Genomic DNA, 11708 nt, shown 5'->3' with positions numbered 1-11708 from the left:
TTTCCAGCGAGAGGCATGCCAGGACCGGGGATGGGATGCCTGCGACGGAGAAAACCGTGCTTACACCACCATCTTGTGGGGGACAGCCCGTGCGCAGCCCGGCTGGCGGGACCGCGGCGGGACGCTCACGGACCCACGCGGGACCCCGAGACCTGCCGGCTGGAGAGCGCGGGTGAGCGAGCACCCCGGTCACCCCCCCGGGTAGTGCCCAAGGCCTCGGTCACAGGGCGGGACCACAGCGGGAGAGATGCAGAGCAGGCATGGGGGGGGCGAGGTTTGCTCCCCGTGAAACAGCGCATGCTTTCCCTCCCAGCTGTTTTAACATCTGTAAAGAAGGGGCGCTTTGGCTGCCAGGGTCCCCTGCGTGAGTCCAGTTTGGGGTCTCTCACCCTGCAGCTCCTTGGCTCTGGTATGGCTAAGAGGCTCTGCAGAAATTCTCTCCTCTGACCAGATCTGTGTGATGAGGTTTAGATGAAAATATGAGCTGTTCCCCCTGTGTTTGGGGCATTATTTTGGAAAGGCCAAATGACAATTTGTAACTGCCGAAGCAGGGAGCGTGAATGACTTATACGGTTGTACCCACGACATTTGCGTTTCCTGAGGTCGGACAGGCAGCAAGTGAGACGTAATCCCCGCTTTGAGGGACTTAAAATTGGACTAGGAAAGCCTAATGAAAGCTCAGCTCTTCAAAGATATTTTAGTTCAGAGCTGTCTGTTGATTTCACCAAAACTTTTGTGCTTGTATCATCTGGGAGCCCTGGTCGTTGTTATTATCAGGCTATTCAGGTCAGAGGTTGGCTTTCCTCGTCGGCCTGTGCTTAGTACAGTGGGTTAGGATTAGAGCTGTTTCAGGGTGATTGTCATCCTAATTTATTAATGACAGCTTGGGAGATGTAAGGTGAGTTGCCAATAGGCTCACAGGAGATCAGTAGTAAAGCTGGGAAGGAGGAAAAACTGAGGGAACCCGATCCTATCACCGTAATTGCTGGGAAACAAAACAATTGTAAAACATCAATAAAGATGTAATTATGTATTGATTGCTGCTAAAATTTTCCCTGGGTGAACAGGTGCTCTAATAAAGCGGAATCAATTCCTAAGCTGTTCTAACCAGTCTTTTCCAAATGCAAATATTGACTTAGGGCCTTTCAATTCATTCACAGTTTAATTAATGTGATTTTATTGCACAAAAATCAAGATAAAAGTTCAGCAAGGAAAAGGTAAGAGGGGCAATGTAAAAAATGCCCCGGACTGGTGCAGGCCTTCTGCTGCCTGCGTGCCAGCCTTTTTCCATCTCCTGAGCTGCAGGGAGACCTGTGTGCAGGGAGTCGCCGGGGACTGCACTAATGCCACCTTGCTGTCCCTCCTTGTGTGGCTGCTCTGTGTCCTCAGATGCAGTGCACACATGGCGGGAGCTGTGCTAACTGGCAGCGTGGTGGGGTGTAGATACTTTAGTGCTCTGCTCAGCTCACACGCGGGTGTACATAGGAATAGTTGACTCCAACTACTAGCTCTGTTCCTGGGAAAACTAACAAAAATCTATTCCAGATATGATGCCAATGCACATAAATCATGTTTAACCCCTGAAGGCTCCCATTCCAGAGAAAGCTGACTTTATATAGTGTTGCTTAATTCTCCCAGCATCCCAGTGCAGATGTGGCCTGAAACCCAGAAGGCTGACCACAGGGTCCCAAGGCAGTGGCCAGCCACAGGCAAGCAAAGGCTCTGCTTAAGAGGGATCTCGTAACTGTGACTTCTGGAGAGAAGAAGAAAAGATTGGATGGGTCTGGCTTTGCTTGCCTTTCTATTTTGCAAGAGTTTGGAGTAATTTTTGGATAAAACATATTTAAGCATTCAAACTGAGGTTAAAAACCGCATTGTTCCTGTCAGGAAGTGGAAGAAGAGAACAGCACTATTTTAGCTGGGCAAAGCGGGAGATCTCTTTCCCATCTCTCCATGCTTAAGAATGTTTTTTAAGGGGGAAGAAGTCATCTGAGAAGGATGTTTAATCTTCTTGGTTCCGCCTACAGTTTCCCCAGCAGTGCACAGAGGCACACCTGGGTGGTGTAGGCTGTTGAGGTGGAGCAGGGAAAGAGCCTTGCCCTGAGGCACCAGAGCTGGCACTGCGGCACCTGCGAGGCAGCCCAGACAGCACTTCTTCTCTTCAGAGCGGAGGGTGGATTTGCCAAAACACAGGACAGCACAGCGTGTGACCTGGGGGGAAGGGGAGGTGGGTTGTTGTCCTGGTTTCAGCTGGGATAGAGTTAACTGTCTTCCTAGTAGCTGGTACAGTGCTATGTTTTGAGTTCAGTATGTGAAGAATGTTGATAACACTGATGTTTTCAGTTGTTGCTCAGTAGTGTTTAGACTAATGTCAAGGATTTTTCAGCTTCTCATGCCCAGCCAGCGAGAAAGCTGGAGGGGCACAAGAAGTTGGCACAGGACACAGCCAGGGCACCTGACCCGAACTGGCCAACGGGGTATTCCATACCTTGGGACGTCCCATCTGGTATAGGAACAGGGAAGTGGGGGCTGGGATATCGCCGCTCGGGGGGACTGGCTGGGTGTCGGTTGGCGGGTGGTGAGCAATTGCACTGCGCATCATTTGTACATTCCAATCCTTTCATTATTACTGTTGTCATTTTATTGGTGTTATCATTATCATTATTAGTTTCTTCTTTTCTGTTCTATTAAACCGTTCTTATCTCAACCCACGGGTTTTGCTTCTTTTCCCGATTTTCTCCCCCATCCCACTGCGGGGGGGGGGGAGTGAGTGAGCGGCTGCGTGGTGTTTAGTTGCTGGCTGGGGTTAAACCACGACAGTTGTGCTAGCGTGGATGACCCCATCAGTTGCTGTGGGGTGGGCTGAAGGGAGGCTTGAGGGGAGAGCATCCTCATTGCTGGGCAGATGGGAGCCTTTCTGAATGGAAACTGCTGATTATTTTTTTATTCTTAAATTAATAAACGGTATATTAGTGTTGATTTATTAATGTAATGTTCTGTGGTCAGGAAATGCTGCCTGCCACAGGCATCCAGATGGGGTAATGCAGTCTCCTAGTGTTGTGGCTTATTGCCTGGTTTTCTTGAATGAGCCCGTTTTGCTGGCAAGGTGCCCATCTGATGAGAAAATTGTAGACATTTGTCGGGACCTATTGGATGGTATCTCTCTTGCAGGGAAGATAGTACCAATCTGTAAGATGCTAAGATGGGACTGCACCAAGGACATAACAGGCTTTCCTTCAACTTCTGCCTTGAACCTGAATGCCCGAGCTGACTCCAAAGTGGTTGGGGTCAATAAGTGCAGCACATCCCCATGCCTGGGGTACCACAGCAGCACAGAGATGTTTTGTTTGACACAGTGCAGTGAGCTCTTCTCCTCAGACCATATGTAAACAACAAGGTCACTACAATTCTCCATTACTTCCATTGCTGCAAACAATACTGGCCTTGTAAGTAGTTGCTGTTCAGTCTTCTGGTGTCATCCATTTGAACCCGAAGGACTCATCCCTGAGCTTCCAAGAAATTATCAATAGAGAATTTGTTGTTTACCTTAAAAGGTTAAAAACCTTATGTTAGGCTGCAGGAAAAAATTCATACTTTAGGTTTTATATCTGACTGTCCTCCCAGAAGGTGATAGAAACAGTCAGCCTTGGGGACCTGGGCTCCTGTCTGTTTGGATGAAAGTATGATTTGTTCAAGCTGTGCTTCTGTTTTCCCAATATCCCTTCCTGTTCCAGATCTCAATAAGGAATGGTGCATCAGCATCATGCCTTGGACTGCTCATGTCTGTTGGAGGCTTAGGGCTGGCATTTCTGACCAAAAGCTGTATGCCTAACACTTAAGGTGTCATTAGTATGGGAGTTCAAAGCTCCCAGGGACTTTATCCCATAATACTTAGTATTTCTTTGAAACTAGAATGCATATGGTGATATTTTTTTTATGATCGATAAATCACATGAATACCTCCAAGTGGTTTTATAGTCCTGAGAAACCTTTTCTGCATTACTGGCTAGATAAAAGTACTTATTACAAAAGAAATGCAGATGTCCATAGGCTCTGTACTTGCAGGGATCTAACATTTGGAGAAATAAATAGCTCTGGATCACACAGAGGAACCAGTACTGTTCTCTCTGTGGTAATGAAGAACAGGATATGTTGTAGGCACAATATTATTAATAAATAGTGAGCAAAGCAACACAAATCTGTAATTCAATTTAGGATTTCAGCTAAAATTGCTCTTTGGAGTTATAGATGACAGTGAGCTCTGAAATTAAGTTACAGTCCAGGCAGGAACTGAGTCATGTTTAGCAACGTTCTAGGGAAGCATAGAATCACAGTCAGCACTTGGCAAAATGTTGTTGAGAGTAGTATATTCACTGAAAAATGGCATTTGGTGGACATAAATGAAATTTAACTGAGCTTATAAAAGAATGTCAAGCAGAAAAATAGGGGAAAAAATGAACGTCAACATTTCCACGTATCGATTTTAAAATGGCAACTTTATTTTAAAAAATGTTTCAAGCTGAAAAACAATTATTAAAAGGTTTCATTAATCTGAAGCTGAAACATGACATTTTGGAGGGGAGAAGGTTGAATATTTCAGTTTGCCTCAGAATTTTTTTTTTAAATTTTCTGAAATATCTCCTAAGTTTCTATTTTAATTTAAGCCAAAGAACCACAGTTTCCCCTTCAGTTCCTTGCTTTAGCTACTGAGCTGAAAGGTGTCCTCTTATTCTAGCCATAATAAAGGCTGATGTTCTTCAAAAGGGAGGGAAGAGTCATTGCTTTAAATGTCACTAGCAATCTTCAACAGAAAAGATCAGCGTTGTGGGGGCTAAATTCCGAGTTTAAACAGATCCCCAAAGGTCTAGACAAGAAGAAATAGGAAGAGTACAGCTGATGTCAACTACCAGCCTTGCCAGAACTTCCTGTTCAAAGCTTATGAAGAGTATCAGAATAATCCAACAGCTTTGCTACCTTCCTGTGTTAGTCACTTAGCCCTTCCTTCCCACAGTTTCCAGGCTTTCACCTTAATCTTACTTCATTACTTTGCTAGGAAGCAACTATGACACATGAATATGAAATATTTTTGTAAGGAATGCTAAGTGATGGTCAACTTTCTAGTTTGCAGCAGAAAAGTAGCAAAAGAAAGGTGCAAAGGCTTATTCACGCTCTGTGCTGAACAATTCCAAACACAGCTTATTGTTCAGAAGTTTATTAGCTATTTAGAATTCTTTTTCCCTAACCTAAAATACTAGAATATTTATTCAATACTCTGGTATCCTAGACTCAAAAAAAGATGCCTTACTAAATAAACAGAGCTACTGCTTTCTCTAAGACCATATCAATCATTTGTATTAATTCAAGAAATTACTGCTTAAATACAACAGGATCTCATGGTTATCCCCATGCAGTCACCATCTCAGCCTTAGCTCTCTCCTTGCAGGCAAGGCAGAAAAAGATTTCAGAGTCCATGCCACACACATGGAGTATTAAAGGCTGAGTCTAGGGCTGAAATGAAAAATGTCCCGCAGTCTTTGAAAATCATTATATAAATGAGAAGGCCCCAGGGAGACCTTATTGCAGCCTTTCCATACTTAAAGGGGGCTTATAAGAAAGATGGGGACAAACTTTTTAGTAGGGCCTGTTGTGATAGGACAAGGGGTAATGGTTTTAAACTAAAGGAGGGTAGGTTTAAACTAGATATAAGGAAGAAATTGTTTACAATGGGGGTGGTGAAACACTGGAACAGGTTGCCCTGAGAGGTGGCAGATGCCCCATCCCTGGAAACGTTCAAGGTCAGGTTGGACGGGGCTCTGAGCAACCTGACCCAGTTGAAGATGTCTCTGCTCGTTGCAGGCGGGGTTGGACTAGATGATCTTTAAAGGTCCCTTCCAACCCAAACTACTCTGTGATAAATTCGCTTATTCTTCACTGCTTGTCATGCTTCTGGGACTGAAAGAAAATCCCTACACAAGGCAGTTTTCTGCTCTGCAGACATGATAGCTCTGGATTTCTAAGCCAGAGCTGTGTTACGATGGGTAATGTGCTAACTATAAAAGCCAGGTAGAGATAGATCTTTACTTCCCAGGACTGTCTGTAACAAGGCTAAATTGATTAATTTCAGGAGAGTGTTCAGATTGCATGATAGAAGCTGTTAAATAAATGGGATTTTCAAGCAGTGTCCTGGTTTGGGCTGGGATAGAGTTAATTTTTTTTCTAGTAGCTGGTATAGTGTTATTTATGTTCTGGGTTCAGTATGAGAAAAATGTTGATAGCACACTGATGTTTTCAGTTGTTGCTAAGTAGTGTTTAGGCTAAGTCAAGGATTGTTCAGCTTCTCATGCCCAGCCAGCAGGAAGGCTGGAGGGGCACAAGAAGTTGGGAGGGGACACAGCCAGGGCACCTGACCCAAACTGGCCAAAGGGATATTCCATACCATGTGATGTCATGTCCAGTATATAAACTGGGGGGAAGTTGGCTTGCGGGGGGGATCGCTGCTCAGGAACTAACTCGGCATTGATCGGCGAGCAGTGAGCAATTATATTATGCATCACTTGTTTTGTATATTCTAATCCTTTTATTATTATCATAATTTTATTATTGTTATGTATTGGGTCTGGCTGAGATGGAGTTAATACTCCCCATAGCAGCCCTCATAGCACTGTGCTCTGCATCAGTAGCTAGAAAGGTGTTGATAACACACCAGTGTTTTGGCTACTGCTGAGCAGTGCTGGCACAGCATCAAGGCTGTCTCTCCAACATTTTTGCCCCCCCCTCAACGGCAGGCTGGGGTAGGGCGAGATCTCGGGAGGGGACATAACCAGGACAGCTGACCTAAACTAACCAAACAGATATTCCATACCATATGACGTCAGCTCAGATATAAAAGCTAAGTAAAGGGAGACGGAAGGGGGGCATTTTTTGTCTTCAGGAGCAACCACTACGCATACTGAAGCCCTGCTTCCCAGGAAGTGGCTAGACATCGCCTGCTGATGGGAAGTAGAGAATAATATCATTTGTTTTTCTTTGCTTTCACGCGCGACCTTGGCTTTCAGTTTATTAAACTGTCCTTATCTTGACCCACGAGCCTTTTGTTATATTTTCTTCCCCCTGTCCAGTTAAGAAGGGGGAGTGATAGAGCGGCTTTGTTGGGCACCTGGCATCCAGCCAGGGTCAACCCACTACATGTTATTATTATCATTATTAGTTTCTTCCTTTCTGTTCTATTAAACTGTTCTTATCTCAACCACGAGTTTTACTTTTTTCTCAATTCTCTCCCCCATCCCACTGCGGGGGGGTAGTGGTGGTGAGTGAGTGGCTGCGTGGTGCTTAGTTACTGGCTGGGGTTAAACCACGACAAGCAGTAAAGCAAAAGATCGGTTTCTTCTGAAGCACCAGATATTGTCCACATTTAAATTGGTGATCCAATATGATATACTTTGTAAGTACCACACTAAGTCTATAGTTCCTTTCTCCTCTTTCATCTAGATCATCCTGTAAGAAATCCACAGCCACACTAATTACCTCTTTTCCTGCCAAGTATTCTGAAAAGGCTGGTCAGACAACATATGATACTGAAAACCAGGCTAAATTCAAAGAAGAGCTTGACAAGATCATCTGTCTTCACATACGTAATCATTTGTCTAACAGCTGATTCCCAAATAAAACGATACGAGGCAAAAATTTGGAAGAACTGTTGGTTTGGGTTTTGGTGGAAGATAGGGAGACAAGGCTCTTAAACTAGCCAAGTACCCAGTAGGCATTACTACTTTTTTCTGGTTTCCTGGTGAACTTTTCACAGAGTTCTAAGGATAGATCATAACCACTTTGTTAAATGTTTCAATGACAGTAAACACAGCAAAAATAATTGTCTAGAATACATTGTGCCTTAAACCTCTCTCACTAGTTTAGGAAAATTGTGGTTAAAAACTGTGGCATTTGGATGACCTTCCTTTTGCTGTTCTTCCAGCTAATACTAATACTCAATTCTAGTATAAATAAAGGCAAACATTAGTGATAATAAACTTTCAAACTCAGTCACTGACTTGTTTATAGCTAGGTTGGTACTTGAGGGATCCAGTGCAATTTAAAAGGCAATAAATTGAAAGAAACTCACTCCATTTTGAAGGCTGTTTATGAACTCTTTTAATTTGGTGTCATATTTATTTGGGGAGAATTAGATTATCCTATTCATTAGATGCAGTGGCCAGTGATGAATGGAACAACATTCCACATCAATGGCATTAATTGAATCCTCGCAAGCACGGATAATACCCTTGCAGGAAACAGGAGAAGATGGAAAAGTTCTCCAAAGTAGGTCTGCAAATACTGCAGTGAAGAGGGAGCACTACTGGATAGCCAGGATTGTTGGCAGTAAGTGAATACTTTTCATTTTTTGTGGGACTGCTTAAAGAGTAGTTATGATCTCTAGGCATATGTCGTGGTTTAACCCCAGCCAGCAACTAAACACCACGCAGCCGCTCACTCACTCCCCCCCACCCAGTGGGATGGGGGAGAAAATCGGGAAAAGAAGCAAAACCTGTGGGTTGAGATAAGAACGGTTTAATAGAACAGAAAAGAAGAAACTAATAATGATAATGATAACACTAATAAAATGACAACAGTAATAATGAAAGGATTGGAATGTACAAATGATGCGCAGTGCAATTGCTCACCACCCGCCGACCGACACCCAGCCAGTCCCCCGAGCGGCGAAACCCTGCCCCCCACTTCCCCGTTTCTGTACTGGATGGGACGTCACATGGTATGGAATACCCCGTTGGCCAGTTCGGGTCAGGTGCCCTGGCTGTGTCCTGTGCCAACTTCTTGTGCCCCTCCAGCTTTCTCACTGGCTGGGCATGAGAAGCTGAAAAATCCTTGACATTAGTCTAAACACTACTGAGCAACAACTGAAAACATCAGTGTTATCAACATTCTTCGCTCTGAACTCAAAACATAGCACTGTACCAGCTACTAGGAAGACAGTTAACTCTATCCCAGCTGAAACCAGGACAGCATACAATTAAGATTGGATCCCCATAGTGCTAGGCATTGCACAAGTGCATCTTAAGGGGAAGCTCCTGATCTGAGGCTGAGTCTAAATAGAAAAATCACACAATGAATGGGACAGGTGGTAGATCTAGCCAAGGGGAAAATAGGTGGTTTAGGATGTGGTTTAATGATACAGGTTAGCTGCTGTGCTAGCTACCTGCTGCCCTAGCAGACCTCATATACTTCCTTTACTCTGGCACTTACCTGACTTGGTGATGAGCTGGTTCTGGGGACCAATCAGCACAGAACTTACCTCAACAGCTGTAGCCTGAGGCTGCAAATTTGTTCCAAGGGGTCGCCTGAACCAACTGAACGGCTCACTGATGGTGAAAGCAAGATGTTCCACTCCCCCTTCTCTGCTCCCAACCATGTACTCTTGCCTGTCGCTGCTCCCAGGCCTTGTCTGACCACATGCCAGCCCTAACAGCAAAAAACTAGCTTAGCGCTTCTTTGCATAGGAAGGGAATTGTGTCAGTTTAGCCTGAGATCATAGCCAAGGGAAGGAAGAAATCCCCTTTGGCAGGCAGGGAGCTCTTACTTCAGCTCAGTGACAACAAACCTGTCTCCTTCCTTTCCTGCCGGCTCAGACCCCTGTCCTGGTCGGACCACCGGACTGCCGGTACCGCTACAGGGGAGAGAGCGGGGTGGATGGAGGGGAGGGGAGGGGAGGGGAGGGGAGGGGAGGGGAGGGGAAGGCCATGCCATGCCAGTCAGCCCACTGGATTGCCTTCCTTGGGTTTCACATCACATCCGTATAGGTGCTTTTAAAAATGGGACTCCAGCTCAGCAGGCATAGGAAGCCTCTTCAACATGTCTTGTCCAGGATCACCCACGGTGTCTGAAGCAGGGCCAAGGAGAGAGTACGGGTCTCCTGAGCTGCAGGCTAGTGCCATAACTAAATCCTTTGTCTCAGGGGAAATTTACATTATTTCAGAGGGAAGCCGTAATCAAAAAGACTGGCAGACCTTCCAGCAAAACTGATTTAAACCTTGGGTTTGTAAGAAGACCCAGATGACTTTCTCCTAGCTCATCAATAATATATGCTTGAGTCTGTTGAGGATTTCTCAGAAATGTGTCATTCTTCCAGGGAGTGTGTCATATTGATAGAACCATAAGCCACTGCCAATTAATCAGGGCATAATGCAGTGTTCAAAAATGAGCATGAGCTTTTCATGCCAGTCCTCTTTGATTCATACCTCCACTATGATTCATGCCTGTCCTCTTTCAGATGAGAAGCTGTTTGTTATGAGCAAATTACTTTATTATTAATGAAAGGTGAAAACCAGCCTGAGGCATTGATGGGCTTAGGTGCAAAGAGAGAAGGAATCCAAGCTTCATTGAATTCTGAGTTTCCTGGTTGCTTCCTATGGAAGAGAGTCTGGTCTCACACATTGCAGTGGCACAAAGCAGTGAACAGTGGCAAAGTGGGTTGAAGCAACTGTGCCCTGGATGTACGGGACACTCCTAGTGTCCATTGCTAGTGACCTATGAAGTCCCTGTATTCCTGATGGATCCTTTCCATCACTGATGTGCTTCCAGCCTACATGCAAGGGGCAGGTGTCCTCAGCAGTGTGTGCACCAGGATGGTTCTCCTGGGGGAATTCAGGGGCAGTAGTTGGGAGGGGTTTTTCCTGAATGTTTTGAACACGTCCCAAACTCTCCTGCTGGGTAAATGAGAGGGGTAGGGCAGCACATGTCAGGAATGATGATTACTCTTGCAAAAAGGAGGTGCCAGAACTGGCCACTGGGAATGCTGATGACTCTGAGCTCTCCCATGGCATGTCCTCTGCCAGGGGCTGGAGGGCTGGAAGGGAGTAAGTAGCACTGTCCTCATTTTGCTGAGGCAGAAACAGAGGTGACTGGTTCAGGGTCAGCAGTGGAGCAGGGTTTAGGATGCAGTTCGTCAGAGTCCCAGGCAAATCACCCACCTGGGGACTCCACCTCTTCTCTCTGCTTGTGCTGGGCTATGTTTCCTTCTGACCTGTGCTCTCAATATTGCAGTCCTGAGAAAGTGCTCTCAGCCAAGGTCTCAAAAAGGTTAAAGCAGTAATAGCCACAGAGGGAGCAACATGGACATCTATAAAACTAACCATTTCAGAGCACTAATTTAATGAGCAAGCTAATTGCGAACATTGTATCTAAGAACATTTCCAGCCATCTGCAGGAAGAGAATGTCACAGTACTTGAAAGGCATCATGTATTTATGATTGTGTCTTGCTGATAAATAAATCTGGCACAGTGAGTTTTGGATGTCATGATGACAGTCATGCAGAACAAATATCTCTTGCTGTTACTTGGAGGTATTTACACCATGCCTTTACTGTAGTATCTGAATACTTCCTTGTCTGTGTAATGTCCTATTACATTTCACCTCTGTTTTAGAGTATAGAACTGAGTGAATATGGGGACTGTTGCTACTCCCTACAGCAGGGCTTGGCCATGTGTGTTGTCAGACAGGAAACCTGTGATGCTGCAAGGAACAAAATTGCATCTTCCAGGGTCCAAGGCTGGAACTCTGCCAACTGCGTCTCCTCATGTATTGTGGATCCAGGTAAATATTTGCAGTCTCTAAAAAACTTTCATCAGAATCAATCCTAAGGTGACGTGAGTGTCAAAGGGACCAAGAAAAGGCAGGTCTGTATCCCATTCCCAGAGAA

The sequence above is a fragment of the Harpia harpyja genome, chromosome 10, assembly GCF_026419915.1.
Source record: "Harpia harpyja isolate bHarHar1 chromosome 10, bHarHar1 primary haplotype, whole genome shotgun sequence".
NCBI classification, from domain to species: Eukaryota; Metazoa; Chordata; class Aves; order Accipitriformes; family Accipitridae; genus Harpia; species Harpia harpyja.
Note: the sequence above shows the minus strand (reverse complement) of the source record.